Raw genomic sequence first — 20,734 nt, forward strand, 5'->3', positions numbered from 1 at the left:
GTGGAAAAGTAATTTAATAGCCAGGCAGACAGATAGCTGTGTCTCAGCTAAATGCAGGGATGAGCAAACCTCATTGATTTCCATGGAACACAGCAGTAATCGGGGGCAGATCCTGCACTGGGGGCTGCAAAAATATGGAGGACCTTGGTGCAGTGATGAGGAGGAAAGCGGCATCCCACGCCATTCTGGTGGCATCAACCCTTCCACCCACCACCAACCTCCCTCGTGCTGCAGTGGGGATGTGTCCAACCGGGGTACCCAGGATGGGAGCTGCTCCGGGCACCCACCCCTGGAAGGATATTTTACAGCTGCCTCCTAAGCAGACAAAAAAAAAAAAAAAAAAAAAAAGGCAATAAATTACCAACAGGGAGAAGGAATTTGATGGTGGAGATGGCAAAGTGGGGAATGGGTTTTGGAGATAACCGGTGTCGCACCGTAGTGGATGTAAATCCCTACAGTTGGGTCTGGCCGTTTACACCGCGAGGATCCAGCCCTTTGTTTCCCCGCAGAGTCTGGGATTAGTGAAAATGAAAAGGATAAAGAACAGACCTCATGAAGCTGCGATTCACCCGAACATTAATGTATGCGCATAAAAGGGATGGCCACCCGGGCCAGGCTGCGGAGAGAAAAGATGCTAAGGTCATTCAGGAGCAGATGTCACCTTAGCAGAAAACAAAGCAGTAAAATGAACAAGCCTCAATGGACCAAACGCCTTTTCAGGCAGGCTCCAGAATTCATGTTCCGGTAACAGAAATAAATGTACAGGGAAAATGCGTGTGTTTGTTTCTTTCTTTCACAGCAATATAATCACGTACCCGCGTCTGTGCAGGAGCTACTTGAAATAAAGCTAGAACAACGCTTATCTCTTATCAGCACTCGGGATTTGCAATAATGAAAAGATTTGCATAACAAATGCTTCTTCTCCTTGTTCTGGTTGGGATGGAAGTATTAATTTCCCTTACCTTTCTACCATATTTTTTTTAAATATAACCACCTTAGAGTCAAAAATGCAAACCCCTCTTCTTTTTAACTACTGCCTAAGCCCTTCTGTACGCTCACTTTCTCCTGCTGCAGTTCAGGGATTGAAATAAATACATTTTTGCCCTCCTTACAGGCTCCTTATGGCTTTTATGTACTTTCAGAGAAAATAAAGACAAAAGGTCTCATTCATCCCTCGTGTGGCTTGGTTTTACTCCCCTGTCACTCTGCAGGCTTCTGTAGCCCTATTTAGAGCAAAGGAGGTGAGAGAAGGATCTGCCCCGCATAGTCAATTAATTATGAAGTCAATCAGGAGGTAAATATATGCATTAGCATCGGCGAGGGCTAGAGGGGATCTCTTCTGCTGTATCACAGCGTCTTTATGCACATCAGCCTGCTCTGCCCTTTGATCATTTATGCTCGCAGCCATGCCCCCTCCTGCGTGCTCGTGTTAGATCTCCCGAGCTTTGTGCCTCGACCGGGCGGCGAGGGGGAATGCTCGGTGCTGCTCCCAGGGCTGGGAGATGGATGGATGAACGGACGGACGGATGGATGGATGGATGGATGGATGGACGGATGGACGGACCTCTAGAGGCAATCCCGGCCGGCACTCAGCCTTCCCTTGCACTGAGATGGGATGAAGTAGTCTCAGACCACTCCTGGCAGATATTTGATTCATCCCTTCAACCCAACGAGGGCTCTCAGAGACCTTCCACAGGCCACACAGCAACACAAGAACATGGGAGAGTGATTACCTAGAGCTAGGACCTGTATGAAACATGACGTGACTTGTATTATATCTGTGAAGTTCCTGTTTCATGCCCAAACTGCTCTTGTTGAAGAAGTCACAGTCATACTGATGCATTTTATATTTTTCAAGACCTTCTTGGAAAAGGTTTTCTTCTTTTAGACTGGACCAGCTTTGCTACTAGCCTAAATCTTCCTCCACCAAATAAAGCCTTTTTCTTCCAGTCCTCTTCCTGGGGACCAACCTACATTTGTTCCAGAACAGCCTTTCACAAGTGCACGCTCTCCTGTTGTGTCGTCATTGTATTTTCTCTTTAGTTGCAAAAAACAACCCAAATCCAACTTTCTTCTCCCCCTCTCCTTGTCTTTATTCGTGCAGCAGCAGAAAGCACGCGAAAAACACTGGAGCAATTGCCAGCCCAAGCTCCTGCCCTGGATCATGTTTGGAATTTCCCCTGTCTGTTTGGGGTGGCTTCAGTCGAGGGTTTGGGGTCCACCCCATGCACTGCTGTCCTTGCTGCATCCATGCCTTTGCATGGAGGCATCACAGGAGCATGAGGCCCACCTCGGGCAACTCTTCCTTTGGAACCCTGCCACAAATCCCTCACCCTGGCTTGCATGGAAGCAATGTACTTGCTCTTTCATTTTTTGCTCCTCCACTGAAACCTTGTGGGGCAGCAAAAGGCTTTTTTTCCAGCCTAAATAATTCCTTGGATAAATCTTCTTTTTTTTTTTTTTAATATAACAAAGAAAGATCAAACATAATGTGTCCACAGGGGGCTGAAAAATTGCACTGTGTTACTTACAGTGTGACTTTCTGCATATAAACTAAACTCCAAGCTGTTTTTATCCTCAATTTTGAAAAGACAAAGTGCAGAGAGAAGAATTAGACCAGATCCTTTCAGTCCTATACCAAACAGCACATGCATCAGGTGGGACCACACAGCCCACAAAGCAGCAAACTCTTTGGAAAAGAGAAATGGGTTATTGATTTTGTTGTTATTCTTGCATTTCTTCAGTAAGATTATTAGCAAAATAAATTTAAGCAGGACAATGAAAGGCTTGAGAGAATGAGCAGGTTCCCTTGCAAACTTCTGAGTCCATTCTGCTTCTCACCTTTGGCTCATGCCCAGTTGCTGGGTCACTAGTCAATGAAAGCTGTTCTAATATCTGATTTCTAACTCATTAGTATGACTTTCAGTTCTCGGTAAACTATTCTCGGGAAAAACAGCATCAAATCTGGGTAAACTTGGGCTCATGGTCCAGCTCATGAAAGCTGAATTACGCCTGTAACTTACTGCAAAATCATATTTTTGCTACCAAACAGGGACAACTGTGGATTTGTCGGCCAAGCGCCTGGCTTTATAGCTGAAGGTGGCCAAGCTGCCTATGGAAATTTTGAGCCCTTGTTTGCTCCAGGTCGTTTGGGAAGAGCCTCCGTGATCCGTCTCTGGAAGACTCATTAGAATTTGCAGCATGAATATTGTTTCCCCAAGTAATCAGACTCGGTTCTGACATACCCACAAAATCCAAGATAAAGTCCCATTTCATGTCAGGCAGAAGTCAGTGTATTACCCATGCGGACATTAATATGGTAAAGCAACTATTTCTGCCGAAGAGAGGAAATTAAAAATATTACCATTCTTTCCAGTTCATTGTGCTGGAACAGTCCATATTAATGATATCCATAGGTCAAAAAAGAAGAGGGGGATGCTTCCTCATTCGTGGACATTATGTAGAAAATTTAACAGGCCCTTTATTTATTTATTTTTCTTTATTTAGGACACTCATGCATGCCATCTCTTATTTCAGGGCACTGTGCTTTTTAATTAGGACATAGGCTTTGGAATAAGTGCATTTAAGAAGAATTGCTAAAGAAATAAAACCTGAGGACATGAAACTAAAATGACAAGGAATTAAAAATGCATATGATTTTCCTGATTTCTCCCCCAGGAATCATTTTGAGATTGTTGGGTCATCAACAACACTTCTTTAAACTTAAAATAGAAGAAACTTCATTCTTTCCCTAATAGGGCTGGAGAGGGAGATGAATCTCTGCAACACAACAAATAATTCTCAGGTCTCAAAATTCCACGCTTACATAAAGTCTAATTGAGTTCGGTATCCAGCCACCGTTCTGCTAGGACAATGTCCACGACTGACTTCCACATTCCTAACGACTTGGGAAAAAAAAAGAGTCAGGTATTCCATTTTCATTCTGGCTGTTTGGTCATACATGAAATGATGCCTGTCTTCCTCAATTTCTCCTCTTGACAATGAAGTGCTGAACAAAAGGCGGTAACAAAAAGGATAAGCACGAAAAGTTAAAGCCGTAGGATTTGGTTTTTGCTACTCACTCACAGGAGAGGAATTACAATGACAGGTGAATTGATCTGGTTTTCCTACCCAGGGATGGGTAACGAGCGCAGAGAAGCTATGGATCTTCTTGTGGAGGTCTTCAGAGTACCTGCCTCTCCATCCTGAGCAGGGAACAAGTAGATATGTTTGAGGACAGGAGCAAAATTTGGGTGTAGATTGGGTGCTTACAGTAGGTAGAGTAGGTCCTACTTCCAACTCATATGGAGAGATCCATATTTTGTTACTGGGACTAGAAATCATTGGTTTCAGCAAAAAAAGCAGAAGCCTCTGTCTAGTGACTTTGGTCCCTCTCTCGGGTTATACTTGTAGGGAGCTGCTGGGCTTGGCAGAAGGATGCAGAAGGGCTTCAGACTGTGGGCAAAGGGCACAAACAGTGAAGCGGGTTGCAGTTATGTCTCTGTCCTTGGACATTTTCAAGACCCAACTGGATGAGCAACCTGCTCTAAATCCAGGGCTGACCCTGCTTTGACGAGAAGGTTGGACCAGAGACCTCCTAAGGCCCCTTCCAGCCCAAATTCTTCTACACTCCAGTAAGACACCACCACCTTGTTGTTAATTTTCCTTTTCTTAGCTTGAACCCTTCACATTCAGGACTGTTCCCACCTTTAAACAAGGGTCTCTGTTACTAGTTGATGACCTGGGACTTCCCACTTCAATCCCTACTTCAGCCAGGTTTCCTATATGGCTCTCCCTATCTCCAATCTCCATCTGCAGAATGGAGGCATCACCCTGCCTGCAAAAGGCAGCTGTGAGATTAAATTCATTAGAGAGCAACGGGTCCTAAATTCAGTGGTAATAAGGGCCGTAAGACAGACAAAATACAGGGTGGGAGAAATCTGACAAGATTTTGATATCTGGTCTAGTTGCCTGGATACTCTCTCTTGGCACAGAAAACACATGCGCCACTGCCACCATCACATGGTGTGAGCTCAGAAGTTGATTCACTTCAAGTCAGGATGAATAAACAGAAAATAAAATGTCTTCCACGAGCTTCTCAGGGCCAGAACATTAGCAGTTATAAATTGCTAGAGACCTTTATCTTTCACATCTAAGGGTACCTTGGTTGATGTAGAGGAACAAGACTGGCTTTTTGCCACAAGCCTTGGGTTTGGAGCAGCCTCTGGTTGCGTTGTGTCAGGAGCATGATTTTGGAACCTGGAGCGTGTTAGATAGTCAAGATCTGCAGCCTACTTCCATATGGCCACATTAATTTCACGGCTTCGCCAGCAACTATGCGGAGAGGAAGATGATGTACCTCCCACCATCCTTGTGGAGGAGAAGTAGCGCTCCTGCCAAGCAGTTTGCACAGGACAATAAATCCAAGTACTGTCCGCTCCATGAACAGCTTAGGAGCTTTGGATGGGCCTGCAAAATCCTTCCATCGCTTCTCCAAGCCACAGTGCCAGGGCAACCCCTTGTAAACCTCATAAAAGCCCAGTGAGTTTCCTCACTTTTTTTTTTTTTTTTCTGGGCTTTTTTTTTTTCACAGCAAAGTGGAGCAAGAAAAATAAAGAGAAATAAGTTCCCTTTGCTGAGGAAGGAGACAATATGTAACTGTGGTTCTTAAAAAGTCTAACGAGCTCCCAAAACGTAAGGGTTGGAAGTCCAGAGAATACAGGGAGGTCCTTTTAAGGACATTATTATATTGTATCAGCAAGAAAAATACATGTAGGTCAAACTTTAAGACCTCTCATGGCAAGAAATGAGACAAGGTGTTCTGGAGCACCACCATCATGGAGGCTCAGTGCCAGCCGTAGGCCGGTGTAGGCCTGCTTCAGCTGAGGAGAGACACCAACAGGCCATATACCCACAAAGCTGTCGGGTTTGGGTGGATCTGCAACTGGGATACGTTTAAAGTCGGGAAAGCCTTGCAGAAAAGGGGTTATTGGCACAGCACTTTTCCTCTGGCACTCTGGTGCCGTGGGCACTTATCTGTGGAGAAATTACTTCTCCACCATCTTTTTTCTCACACTTTTGTTCAGATAGGATTTCTGGGTGCAAAGTTTGATTCCCGTCAACTTGGCTCTGAATTTGAAGCTCTGGCTTGGAGGTTTGAAGCTCTGGATCCACAGTCAATGGAAATGCCCCGAAACAGTCCCTCCCTCCTTTGATGGCTGCACAAAAGAGGTCAATAATAGGAATCTGTAGCAAAATTAGTTTGTCTGTTTATTACAAAGGTCCTTCCAGCAGACTATGTGAAGACGGCACTGCTGCGTACGGCTTGGCGCAAAGTTTAAGATCCCACAAAGACGTGCCAATTAATCTCAGCAGAGCAACTGGTAGGCAGGAGTGCCCATAAATATGACGCTGTAGGAAAGACTGAAAACTCCGAAGACCGATCAATTTAATAAGCTTTAAGGACTATACCTAAAGTGCCAGCTGCCAATCTGCGGGCGCCGCAGCCAGCAGTAGATGCTAACATGCTTGTGCTTGAGTGCTCGGCATTACAATTGCAAATGGCCTATTCTGCTGTTTCACAACATTAGCCTAGCAACAAATGAGGAGGAAAAAACATTTACTCTGTGGCACATTTGAAAAGGCATTTCATATGCATTTAACAAACTGCCCAGCGCAAAGCCTACACCCAAGAGCTACCTGCTGGGAGGCAGCTCCTCCGACACCCCAGTTAGCCAAAAAATGGCAGAGGTTGGAGGGAACCCTTCTCTTTGCTCCCTGGAGTCCCCTCTTCACTGGCAGACTTGTCTGTTGTAGGTGGACAGGATGGAAGGGAAGGAGGGAGGAAGGGAAGGAGGGAGGGAGGGAGGGAGGGAGGGAGGGAGGGAGGAAGGAAGGAAGGAAGGAAGGAAGGAAGGAAGGAAGGAAGGAAGGAAGGAAGGAAGGAAGGAAAACTCTTGTCAAAACCCATGTTTCAGCCTCTGAAGTTAAACTCTCATTTACACTGATTTTCCTTATTGCAAGTTAAATCTTGTTGAAGCAAAAAAAAAAAAAGCAGTAGGCAACCCCTATTCCAGTAAGTTTACTGTCTAAACCAGGAGGATATACTCATCTTGAAGAGTCTGGGTTATCACTAACAGAGATAGCAATTAATTTTCTGGAAGATTGCATGATAATAAAGTGTCAGGGGCCCAAATCAGACCTGGCACTTGGTCTTGCTGGACGATGTGCTGATGTTATTAAAAGGCCAATTGCCATCAGTTTGCATTCCAGCTGAGAGCGTGGTGCGGCAGGAGCAAACAACCGCCTGGAGAAAGTGGAGAACGACCGGGAGATCATAGCAGTAGGACAAATATATTCTTGCACCACTAGTGCTACTTACAGACTCTATGTAAGTAATCGCCAGCTGCAAGATGAACTCTGACTAAGAGGTTTATAAAAACTTTACTGACAAGCAAGGAATTTCATCCTCACCTGCTGATAGACACCTTGCACCTATCTCTGAAATATTTAGCAGGAAGCAATTGCAGGGGTCAGCTTCAATCAGGTAAGATAACTGAGATATTCCTAAATTAAAATCCAAAATAAAATACATTATTTCCTCTTGACCTCCCCCCGGCAGATAAAATAAGGACAATAAAATAAATGAAATTCACTCCAGCTCTCAAAACACTTATCTCCCCAAAGCTCAGTGCAAGTGATGGGGGGAGACAGGTACTCTAACAGGGATAATAAACCAGCCCAGCTTCTGGAGGAGCAAAGTCAGGGCTTTTCTCTGTGCCAGACCTTGCAGGAGAGCCAATAGAGGCCTGGATACAAAAGGACCAGGAGGTGCAGGTGGTGTGGTGTATCCTCATCTGCTGTTGAGGTCTTCTGAAGCCTTGTGGTCCTGAGCTCAAACTCACAGCTGGACAGTGTGAAAGCCACCACCACCACAGCCACTTCTCCGTCGTTTCCAAGCACATCATCCAGGACATCTTGGGAGTTTGTGGCAGAGCAGGACACTGACCCTACCACGTGTTCCCAGTGGCTTGCTAGGATCTGTGGGACCATGCCACCCCACCTGGCACAAGCAGCAAGCTGGTAATGCAGTGTTTGCTGGACTGAGAGACTGATGACATGAAGGAGACATCTCTGCCACAGACCTGTTTATTAATGAAGTCTAAACCCGTGTTCTCATGAAGATCACTCACAGAGGAGGCACAACCCCACATTTTTTCAGTGGTTCCCAGCAATAGGATGAGGGGCAACAGGCACAAGCTGGAACATAGGAAGTTCCATTTAAATGAGGAAAAACTTCTTTCCGGTGAGGGTGACAGAGCCCTGGAACAGGCTGCCCAGGGAGGTCATAGAGTCCCCTTCTCTGGAGATTTTCAAGACCCACCTTGATGTCCTGAGTGATGTGGTCTGGACAATCCCGCTTCAGCAGGTGAGTTGGACTAGATGATCTCTAGAGGTCCCTTCCAACTCTGACAATTCCATGATTCCGTGATTTTCCCTCTCAGCTCCCTGGAGTTCAAGCCTGTCATCCCATCAGCAATGGGAAAGATCAACCAAAGCTTCATGAGAGACATGATTCAGTCTCTCTGGGGGAAAAAGGAAGACTTTAACAGTGGTTTCAATGGGAACTGTTTCAGGCTACAATGAAGAAAAGATCCTTCCCCATTTTCAATTGTTAGCTAATTCCTATTATTTATTTGTACCAGCACAGTCATTGAGCAGTAGTATTACCAAAGTAGCACTATGAATATCAATGACATTTTCCAGCTTAAAGGTCCCTTTTGGGCAGAGTGCACTTTCTAAATGCCTTAGCCTCTGCAGGTACATATGGAGATCCCTGTGTTGGCCAGAGCCACATCCTTTCAGGACAACTGGCCTTCTGAGGAGGAAGACATAGTTCAGACATTTGATTGGGCTGTGTTGGGTGGAGGTATCTCCTTCTATAGACAGTCACAAGTCCTGGCTTCAGGACATTGGGATCTGCAGCCTCCAGCTGACACCAAACGTTGCAGATGGCTTTTCACTTCTGTGCTTGAATGGTCCCGGGGAGGTCTGTGCTGCTGATCGCAACGTCCTCCGGAGGAGATGTCAAGTTTGGCTTGTAACCATTTGTGATCATTTATGGTGCCAGCACACATGTTGTGATTAACAGAATTAACTCCAGTGCTCTGGCCAAGCTCTAACTTGAATAATTAAGGAATTTCTCTATGAGACTTGAATTCAGTTTGGTGCCCTAAGTAAGGGGTTCTTCATCATGAGCATGTGGGATCCCATCTCATGGCTGCTTATTAATATCTCCCCACCATGAGTGACCACAAGCTTTCTTTCATAGGAAAAAGCTATGTGGAGAAGGTAGGGAAAGAGCGATATCTGAGCCCTAAGGTAGCAATGAGTCTTTATGTCTGTGTCCATACTGTATCACACAGCACTTTCCAAGTCTTTTGCACGCTCGATCCACCAGCCAGCAATGCAACCCCACCAGAACAGCACTTTGCAATCGCTTTTGAGCATATATAAATGAGGACACCCGGTGGGAGATGGGCCAGGTCGGCAACGTGCAGAGATGCTTCTCTTCCATTGTCTGTTATTACCAGTCTTCTCATAAACAGGCAGCTCATGTTTTCCTCCCCAAGGAAGATATACCCTACAAGAGGCTGTTATATAGCGCGACAAATAACTTCTGATTGTCAGGTTTTCTTACTTAATTGACTGGCAGAGAAAAATAAAACGTCAGCAACAATAACAGCTCCATGCTGTCTTTCACTTGAACTTTCCCAAGCACTTTGCAATCCTGAGTGAAGTAAGCTTCACAGCCTCTTCTGAGGCAGGTGGGGAGGATAGGAGGGAAGGTGGAAGGGAAACAATTTCCTGAGGTTACCCAGCAAATCGAGACGTGGTTTCATCTCTCTCAACTCACTGTCCCATCCGCCAGCCACCAGGATGGGACTCACAGTGTAAATCAGAGTTGCATTTGCTCTGCGTTGGGGTGGACTGAGGAAGGTCACCTTGATGTTGAAGGCCACCTTGATGCTGAAGGTTTATTCCCTTTTTTTCCCCTAATGCTCAAACTTCCATCGCTGCAATTCAGTGGTTTGCTTCCTATTCATAATTTCATGGCCTGTGGAAAGGAGGCATTGACCTGCATCCGTCCTTTTCATCTACCGTACATCTTTCCTAAAAGCAAGGTCCTTCTCAAGAAGCAGCACTTGCTTTGCAGGATGTCCTAAAAAAGACATATTTTTCCCCAGAAGCTACTGCAGCATGCACAGGCTGGAGACGGCATATCCAGGATGCCACGTGGCTTTGAAAATCCCAGCTGAGCACCACCCCACATGGGGTCCTCGGTCTGCTGGGGTGAAGGTGTTGGGCTCACTGGGAGCACTGGGATGGCTGCTATCCCTGGCGTGGAGCAGGACATCAGCAGCCCACTGCTCGCGGCATGCCAGGGCTCAACGTGCCGAAAGTGGAGCTGCTGCCGCCCTCTGGGAGAGCCGTCAAAACATCTGTGATATTTGGGACTGTTCCAGGATGAGGGAATCAGAAGTGGATCCTGGAAATCTGCCTATTATCCTAATGAGGATGTTTCCGTATCGTGGCAGACCATTCGCGCACGAGACGGGGGAGGCTGACGCAGGGGGAAAGGTTGGTCCAAGTGACCTTCTGCTTTCCCAAAGGATGGCCCAGCACAAGGGTGTTTGTGTCCTCCCCAGAAGGGATCAGTTACTGGTTTGTGTTGTGTGTTATTGCCTGTGTAACTTCAGTTCCCAGGAGGATTTTCCCATTAAGAAGAAAAAAAAAAAAGAAAAAAAAAAGAGAAAAAGAAGCTTTGCACGGGCTTTTAAGCAAACAAAATGTGGAACATGTGTGCACACAAGATTTCACACCCACGCACAATTTCCCTTCTAACGTCGCAAATGGCTCGTGTGCGAGGACCTGGCGTAGTGCAACGGATCGGCACTGCAGGCAGGGAGAGGTGGGAAAAACAGGGGGAAACTAGAGAAAAAGATGGGCAAATTTCAGTTACTATTTCATCTTAGAGAAATCATGTCAGTTTTTAGGAAAAAAAAAACACCAGCCCTGCTTTATCTGATGTTTGATCGAGTTGAAAACCCGTTGGCATTCCCTTCCTGCACACTGCCACGAGGGTACTGTAAAGCAAATAAGAATTTGAAATAGTAATAACAGATCTGGGGTGGCAAGTGATTTTATTTAGCATTTATTTCTGTCAGTCATCCTGGGTTTGCTAACCCCTTTTGGACTCCCAGGTGGGACTTGGGGTTGCAATCACAGCCCGGCTTGTAGGGCAATGGTCTGAGAAAGCTTCTGGGTCATGTTTCAAAGCTACCAAAGACTTTATGAATGACAGCAGGGAAGAGAAATCCTGTTATTCCCAAGATTTTGGGAGAAAAACAAAAAAAAAAATCTAAATGAAAGCCACAGTTTCTCTGTGCGCATCCAACGGTGGGCAATTTGCAACTTTTTCTGAATCCTAAAAAAATTCCAGTGGACCCTTTTTGTGTTTTCGCTGGTGAAGTTGGCTGCACAATGGAGGCGACTTCGCTCCTCTGTTCACCAGCGGTAGCCCCTGCAGAAGTAATTCCCAGACCTTCAGGATCCCACAACTCAACAACGGCTGCTCTAGAAGCAAAACCACACACCGACAACCCACATATGCCCCTCCTTCCTTCACTCCATCTGCATCTCAAAATCTGGCAGACTGACCAAGAGTGGTGGTGGCTTATTCCCATGGCCTTTTTTTGTCAGTGCAGGTTTTCCACCAAATTACACATAGAATTTGGGGAAAATTATCGAAATGCAAACCCACTTGCAGAGAACTATCTAAAGTCCTGGCCAGGACTGAGAAACCACACAAGCAGGTCAAAATTAATCCTGATATAAGCATCTACGTGGTGTCACACTGAAGAAGGATGCCTCGTCTATAGACAGGTCCGTTACGATGGCCAGGTGGACACCACTGACTGCCTTAACAGGGTGCGATTAACACACACCCCAACACTGAATTTCATGGCACCACCGCGGGTCACTGTCGAAAGGTTGTGGCATCACTCCTTATCTTCTCAAAGCCGATTTCTGCTCCGTTCATTGAGTGTCCGAGTGCCTCCTCCCCACCGCATCGGAAACACAAATGTGGAACACGTGCTCTGCTTCATTAAAAATTATGCTAATAGGAGACATCATTTAAATTGCTAATAGGGTCGGCTGTTTCTAGTAAGACATGACAAACTGTCTGGAAGGAATTTTTGCATTTTTAAAGATCCCCTTTATTCCCAAAGGGAAGCAAGTTGCTTCAGAGGGGAAAATATATATATGTATTTATATATACACACACGCCCGCACACGCAAACACACATACACATATACAAATACTTTTTTTTTTTTTTTTTCTGCCTGAAATGCAAGTGCTACAAAACAACTTCTCTTTTACGGGTGGGACTCGGTGCACCAGGTTGAATCCATTTTTTGCCAGGACAGCTTTGAGCTTGGGAAAAGGGCCGGGGGGGGGGGGGGGCTGGGGGGTGATGCTGGAGGCAGGAGCCCGGGCAGGAGGTGCCAGGAGGGTGTCGCTTCATTGCCCCCACCACCTCCCGACCCTCCGCATGCACTAACTACCGCCGGCAGATTAGCAGCTGCTCTTCACGGGGAATGCTGATTAGCAGCAGGCAGGGGATAGAAAAGCCACAGGGGTGGATAAAAGAAGAAGCCAGAAGAGGAACCAGGAGATTTGGTCTTCTGCTCCCTCCTGGGACCAGATCGTCTCAGAATAAGTTATTTTTATAACAGATTGGAGCAAACCTTCCAGCAAAGGGGAAGCCCCGCTCCATCCGCTGTGTCTTAACTAGGCAGGATGCTTGGCTGTCCCATGGTTGGGCACAGTTTTCAGGTGCTTGCATCCCACCAAGAGAGATGTTTGCTCTGCTCAGCAGTCGTTGGAGGGAAAACCTGACCCCTGGGAGCCCTCAGGAAACCCATCCCAAAGTGGTGGTGCCTCTAGGTTGTGCCAGTGGGAGGGGGGACAGATGGCAGTGCGGCCGCCGGGGACACCCCCCATAATGCCGTCAATCTGCCAGAGGGAAAGGGCTTCCAACGGGGAGCAAAAGAGGACAGAGAAGCATTCAGAGGGGAAGCCAGGAGATAATGTCAACTGAGGACCGCTGGCAGGAGCAGGCAGCTGCCAGAGGACCGCAGCTGAGTTTCTCCAAGGGATCTGGGCATCTTCCACCACCTTCACAAGCAGCCCTCTGGCCGGGAGCATCTCCATGTGGTGTTATGGTGCTGACCTCAGTGACCAGAGAAAATATGCATCTGCAAAAGAGGGAAATTTTTTGTCAAATCCTGAAATAGCACTTTCCCCAAGCCTGGGTCGGGCTCCCCAGCAGCAGTGCGCAAATAGTCAAGGCTTAAATGATGCAGTTGGTTGTCACTTTGTAATTTCAGTGGTTATAAGCAAATTTAAGCCGTAATAGGGATAGCCATTAATTCGCTTTTAATTTTAGGTGGCTCTTTCTTAAAGGCATTTGCATTGAACATATTTGGTTCTATGATGGTTCCTTCTAATCCTTCAGTTTTATTTTTTTTGACTCACAGCTATATTGTAAAAGCAGGAACAGCCTAAATATGTGGTTTTTCCCTGTGCTTCAAACTCTCCATGCAGGTTTGGAAAATGCCCCTTAGCCCAGTTTACTTCACTATATGGCTGCTTGGGGTTTCTATGGGCATTTCAACAGAAATGGGTGCAGGCAGATGTATATTCACTACTGCTTTAAGCTCATCCACACTGGGGTGGAAGCCCAGCTATGGACAAGCCGGCATGGACAGGGGAGGTGACCATGTGCCCCTTCAACCAGGGCTGCCACATCCCCTGGAGGTGATCTTATCCCAGGGGTACAAGAAAAATGAAGTTCATCCACACGGACAGACACTAAATCACTTTCTTTCTGCTCCAGATTCGTTTCTAACACCAGCTCCTATCCATCCTCTCAAACAACACTCTCCTTTCCTCTCCCAGTCTTGGAATAATATATATTATTAACAATACGACAACCACAGGGCTGATGTTGCCTGTTATTTTGTCTTTCCTAAACCACTGCTTGGCCTTTCCATCTTGGTATTTTCACCATCCTCTCTCGATTTCCTCGTGTACCATCATAACGCAACACATTGAGGTCCGTGGACAAGAGTCACAAAAACAAATATGTACATCTGTCATGGGGAAAAAAAAATAAAAACCCAGAAGAAAACAAACCCAAGGAAAGGAAAACCCATCAGGCAATAAACTTGTGCTACACTTAGTAATGCAGGACATACTGGCTTATTCTGCTTCTGATGGAATATGATTACGTCTGGCGAACGATGGGCAGAAAAACTGCCCGACAACCAGGCAACCACTAAATTAAATTTCAGGAGTCCAATTACAACTTTCTCACAGTGCAGCTTTAGAAAATACAGCCGAAGCCCAGGGTAAAATAAATGCACAACAGCACTGGAAGATGGCTACTCTAATAGCAGGCTGGGATGCCAGCCCCTGTAATGGTAGCATTAAGGCTACGTTTCTCCTGGGAAAATAAATAATGCCGGGGTCTGTCCTCTGGCTTCAGCGTGGCTGAGGTGGTGTAGCCACATCCACACTGCCAAACGCCCTTGTTCCCCTAAACAGGGTGGTTGTACCCAGACAAACTATTAAGAACAATCTCTAACCCGGGTTAATCTGGGTTTGGGGATTATTTCATAGAACCATAGAATAGTTTGGACTGGAAGAGACCTTTAAAGGTCATCTAGTCCAACCCCCTTGCCATTAGCAGGGACACCTCCCACTAGATCGGGTTGTTCAAAGCCCCGTCCAACCTGGCCTTGAACACTCGGAGAGGTGTGTCAGCCACAGCTTCTCTGGGCAACCTGGGCCAGGGTTTCACCACCCTCACAGCAAAGAATTTCTTCCCAATATCTAATTTAAATCTCCCCTCTTTCAGTTTAAAACCATTACCCCTCAGCCTATCACTACAGTCCCTGATCAAGAGTCCCTCCCCAGCTTTCCTGGAGCCCCTTGAGGGACTGGAAGGGGCTCCAAGGTCTCCCCGGAGCCTTCTCTTCTCCAGGCTGAACCCCCCCAACTCTCTCAGCCTGTCCTCCCAGCAGAGGGGCTCCAGCCCTCCCAGCATCTCCGTGGCCTCCTCTGGCCCCGCTCCAACAGCTCCATGTCTCTCCTGTGCTGAGGCCCCAGAGCTGGAGGCAGCACTGGGGGGGGTCTCCCCAGAGCGGAGCAGAGGGGCAGAATCCCCCCTCTCTCCCTGCTGGCCACGCTGCTGGGGATGCAGCCCAGGAGCCTCTTAGCTCAGCACTACTTGTCCCAGGTCAAAACTGTGCCAGAGATGTGCTGCCAATGATCGTTGTGCTCCAACATCCATCAAGTTCACTGTTTCTGACAGAGCCTACGGTGGGATGAACATCGGTCCCAAGGATGTGACGTTCAGGTCTTACATCCAATTTGTGAGTAAATCCCCGAGGCAGAATGCGATGGAGACGGAGGCCCCATATCCACATGAGCTTGGAAGCGATGGAAGAGCAGAGTCAAGTGGCACTGAACTCAAATGGGCTGCTTTGTGGAGAAACACGAGCATTAACATTGAGGCTGATCAGGCCTTTCCCCTCGAAAATGCAACAGGGCTCATTTGACTGTTATGGAAGGCACTGAGAAAACCCTTGATATATTTTGAGAGGTTTTTTCCTCTATGTGAGTTATACATTAATGTTGGTACAGATAATATGATACACACTTCAGTAGACAGGTGAAAGTACTTTACTTGCCACATTTCATGGGAATTTTGTGAAAAAATTTATTTATTTACAAGAAGAGGCTGTTCAGGAAGATCTTGTAACCTGTGTTTCTCATGAGAGAGAAGTGAAGTGTCAGAGACACCTTCAAGGTTCACAACAGGAGCAACACGAAGATGGGAACATAGTGTTCAGCCCTATAAAAAAGGTCAGTAAGATCCTCTGTTGCACCCTGAGGTGGAATAAAGAAACACAATCGTTTCAGGTGGGAATGGTACTCAGTGTTTTGTAAGACTGAGCTCAAAAGCATTACCTCAACTTTAGATTTATTTCAGATGTTAGACTGGATCAGCACAAGTTTATACCACAAGTAGGTCCCAAAGGAGTGGCTCTATACTAAAAAAAAAAATCCAACTGCAGTCCTCTAAAAAGGTTTTTAAAGTCATTAAGAGACGTGTGCCTTCTCAGCTCCTTTTTTCTTCTTTTTTGCTATAATGATATTCTGGGATGTGTCTGAAGTATAGCCATATATAGAGGCGGCAGTGACATGAAAAGTGCATTGAAGAGATCTTTGAGTCAGAAAGACTCAAATCCCAGCCATAGGGGACGGCACAGGAATTCAGGAATGGTACCTGCAAGATGCAGATGGAAAAGTCAAACCCCACCTCTACACTGGTAGATCTTACAGCGGCAGGAGATGAGTTTGCTCGGCACAGCAGGATGAGTCCAATCCCAAAAGGCAGTTGGGATGTGTCCCCCTGGTTTTGGGGACTCTGATAATATGGACGTGGCACGACTCTGCCAGTTGGCTCCCAGGGTTAGGCATGAATTTACCAGTAAAGGGGTAGCCAAAAATCTCTGCCATAAAGTCACTGTGCTATGTTATTCAGGTCACCTCCTCTGCTGCTCTGCAGTCCACTTAGATTGCACCGTGTGGGTCTGGGGTGCTTCAGGATTATTTGGGAGGGGGAATAAAGCATTAGTACATGAAATTCTGATTTCAGGGGAGGCTCCTAGCCACACCAACTGCATTGCAGCACTTCAGCAGTAGTGGAAGAGGTCAGATGTTGGGCAGCTACACCAGTAAGTCTGTAGGATAAGGGTTAAGAAGCCTCCAAGATGTGGGTGAGGATCTGCACCTAGTATGGAGCAGACAAGCCACCTCTGTGGGGTTTTAAGGAAGACAGACACAGCGGAAATCAGCATTGCACTTTCTGAATATGGGATAGCGTTTGTGGATGCAAAGCAGAACTCGGCGAGGCCAACAAGGGACAGCAGCAGCCATCAAAACAGGGGTCCTCAGCGTTTTTCCGTGGCTTTGCCTCCAAAAATAACCTGCAGCGTACCGCGAGGGCTGGCCAGCTGCGTCCACGGTCAGCCAACTTGTAGATGTGTCTCCTGGAGCGGTGAAGGGTTGTGTGACATCTCATGCCCCCAGCCCAGAGTTGCCAAGAAGATTATGCTATAGCCGGCTTTAACAGCATCTACTGATAAGCACCTCAGCGCAGCTGCGTGTGGTCACCCACGTGTCAGCAGCAATGGGAGGCTCTCGATCTGGCAGGGCTTCACCAACATTGGCAACCCCTCCAGCCATCCAGGGCCACTTGCCACCTCTCCGGCTAAAACTTGAACGTGGGTAAAACAAGAAGCAGCATCAATTGGATCTGTTTGCTTATGGGCCACGGGGTAATGCTTAAAATAAATTTAAATTAAATTTAAATGAGAGTCAGTAAAAACGTGACTGCCCTTCAGCCTTCATCAAGCTCTTATTATATGTTACAGACCCTCCCTATCTAATAGTCTGCAAGGAAAATGCAGCCACGGATGACAAGCGCTTGGGGAAATCACCCTCTGAAATTCAGCGCAGTCATGGGCTGTGGAGGCTGCCAGTGGTCCTCAACCCAACCCAGCAGCTGGAGCCCCACATGGTGCAGAAACCCTTTTTTCCCTGCCATGAGCCGGGCCAGGATAGAGTGTACGGCTGTGATATGTGTGCATGGCCCTGCTCCCAATATTGGCTAGATTCAGGACATCCAGAGGTGGGAGTCAGCAGATCGGGAGCTTCCAAAAGCTGGTGTTCTCCTCTTGGAGCTCTCTTCCTCTTCACTTCCCTCAAATTGACGTTTTTTGAATGCATCCTTAGGAAGGATATCAGTGTTCACCCATAGAGCTCTTTCCTTCAGGAAGTTCTTTTGTCCCCAAAAGCGATGGAGCAGCTGAGGCTTTGAGGAGCAGCAGGTCCAGGACCCAACTCCACAGAGCACCTCATGGGTATGACTCTACTTCATCTTCACCTCCCACAACTCATCAGCATTATGTGTTTACCTGAGGTTTGGATACCTCATCTTGGGACTCCTGACTGCATCCAAGAGGGAGGAGTAGGCTCACAGAAAACAGTTGGAACAAGTGACTTTTTGTGAGATGTTAAAAATGTGTTAGGAGGAATATAAGCTGTTGTAACTGCTAGTGAAGGGTCGTCTCTGCTTCTTGCAGTGATACCTCCTATCCAGAAGAAGAATGAAGGTCACGTTTTATATTAATGGGTCAGCAAAGGAGTCTGGATGGGATTAGCTGAAAAATTAAAAATTTGGGTCTAGATGAAGGAATCCTGCCATAAGGAATCCTGCCACGTCTCATGTCTCTATAGATGGCTGACCTAAGCTTTGTTTGGCTAAGGTGATTTTCAGAGCTTGTCAGAAATGGTCAAAGACATATTTCCCAAGAAATTTTAAAAGGAAGCAAACAAAAAAATACATAAACCTATATCATTTTTTCAATGGGTATTCAAGGCTTTTTTTACAACACAAGAAAGACATTGGTTTGGGAGGTTTTTTCACGGGCAGTTTCCATTTCTTTTTTTTCCCAGTCTCTTCACTGAAGAGTAGAGTTGATGGGTTTTTTTACCAAAATAAATATTTTCCATGGATATTTGCCTCAGGTCATTAATCTTACACATACATATATAATAAATGCAATCTTAGTGACAGCACTTTGGCTGAGTCCGTCTTGCTCACACTTTGCATGACAAGGTGAGGTTTGGAATCAGATATACACCTTAAATTATGGTAACTGTCCCTTGCAGCTGTTTACCAAGACACACGAGCGTTTCTCCGTCACTCATGAAGATTACTCGGGATATTCGGACATGACCTCAGCAGACCCATAAAGCTGTCTCTGCGGCTGCCGGGGAGGATGACACAGGGATAGTTCAGTGCACGAGAGATCATGGATTTTGCTCAAAGGAGCTCAAGAATCAGTTCCCTTCATGCTCGAACCCCTTCGCCCTGAGAGCAGCATAGCTGGCTGATGGTCTGCAGGATGCCTTGGGTGTTTGCTCCGTGCCCATAGCAGCTCCACAGCACCTGGTCATACAGGGATTTTCCAGGGTTTCCCCAAAAGTACCAAGTAGCCTCGTGGGTTTGTTCTGAGCTTTCCTTTAGATGGCTAAAAAGAAATGACTCATGACCTAAGAATATGGTGGTTGTCAAAGACCCCCCCTTGGAATGAATCATAGAATCATAGAGTGGTTTGGGTTGGAAGAGACCTTAAAGATCACCCAGTTCCAAGCCCCTGCCCTGGGCAGGGACACCTCCCACCAGACCAGGTTGTCAAAGCCCCATCCAGCCTGGCCTTGAACCCCTCCAGGGATGGGGCAGCCACAGCTTCTCTGGGCAACCTGGGCCAGGGTCTCACCACCCTCAGGAGAAAGAATTTCTTCTTAATATCTAATCTAAATCTCCCTTCTTTCAGTTTGAAACCATTACCCCTTGTCCTATGAAGCTTTCCCGTGCAGAAGACAGGCACTGCCAGAGGCCAGCTCATCCCACCCTGGGGTAGGTAAGAAAAACTGCCCTCTGGAGGTGAATCTTTCTCTCCAGTGGAGACCTGAGCTCCTAGTTTGAAGCAGAAGGCCGACTTCTAAATGGCCTGAGAGCCACTTGCACATGTCGATTAGAAATATATAATCATTTGATCCCTGTACACGGTGTGTTTGAATCATAGAATCATAGAATCATCCAGGTTGGAAGAGACCCTTGGGATCATCGAGTCCAACCATCTACCCTACACTACAAAGTTCTTCCCTATATCATATCTCCCAACACCACAACTGCATAGTTTGCTGCACACTATACACAGAAAACTGCAATTTTTGATAGCGTATACAATTCTGTCATATAAACAGGCTTTCGACTGATGGCCCACCACACACACACAAAAAATAGGAACTATTCCATATAAATTGCCATTATATCTGTATCCACGCTGAGGTTCCTTGTAAATGTAACCGTTTCATTTTCCACTGGAAACAGCTACATTGGGAAAACAGCTAAGGGCAGACTAAGCAGAGGCCCAGAGATGAAATAAATTAAAAAAAAAGAAATGTTTTGCACTGTACTATCAGTGACACCCCCGAATGTGCAGTCCAGGGCTGGAGCAGCTATCAATTACTGGCCAGAACAGCAAAAAGTGGCGCTGTTAATGACAGCAGGTCATGGTAACACAACAATTTTTGGAGAGCTGTGGCCTCTCAGCAGTAAGGAAGTGTCTCAAGTGCATTCTCCAGAGAAAAGAAAGGTGAAGATGTGTGTGTGAAAGGCAACAACTTTTTATTTGATGCTATTCCCCGGCAGCACCAGGGGTGGGAGCAGGAGCCGGCGCTGGCAGCAGCAGTACCTTGCTGTGTGCAGGGTCACGCACCACTTCGACGTACTTTGCACACACAAAGGCACGTGGCTGTGCTCAGGAAGTCTATTTAAATACAGAACACAGAGCAGTACCAACACCCTGCACTCCATAGCATTCCTCCATCAGTCATTAAAATTGGCTCATGTAAAGCACTTCGGTGCGCACCGTCCTTGTTGCTATTAACAAAGACATTTTGGAGGATCTGCTCGCTATTTTGCATGCCGAGAGGTAGCCATCACCAATGACAGTCTTGTCACCA

The sequence above is a fragment of the Numenius arquata genome, chromosome 9 (assembly GCF_964106895.1).
Source record: "Numenius arquata chromosome 9, bNumArq3.hap1.1, whole genome shotgun sequence".
Taxonomy (NCBI): Eukaryota; Metazoa; Chordata; class Aves; order Charadriiformes; family Scolopacidae; genus Numenius; species Numenius arquata.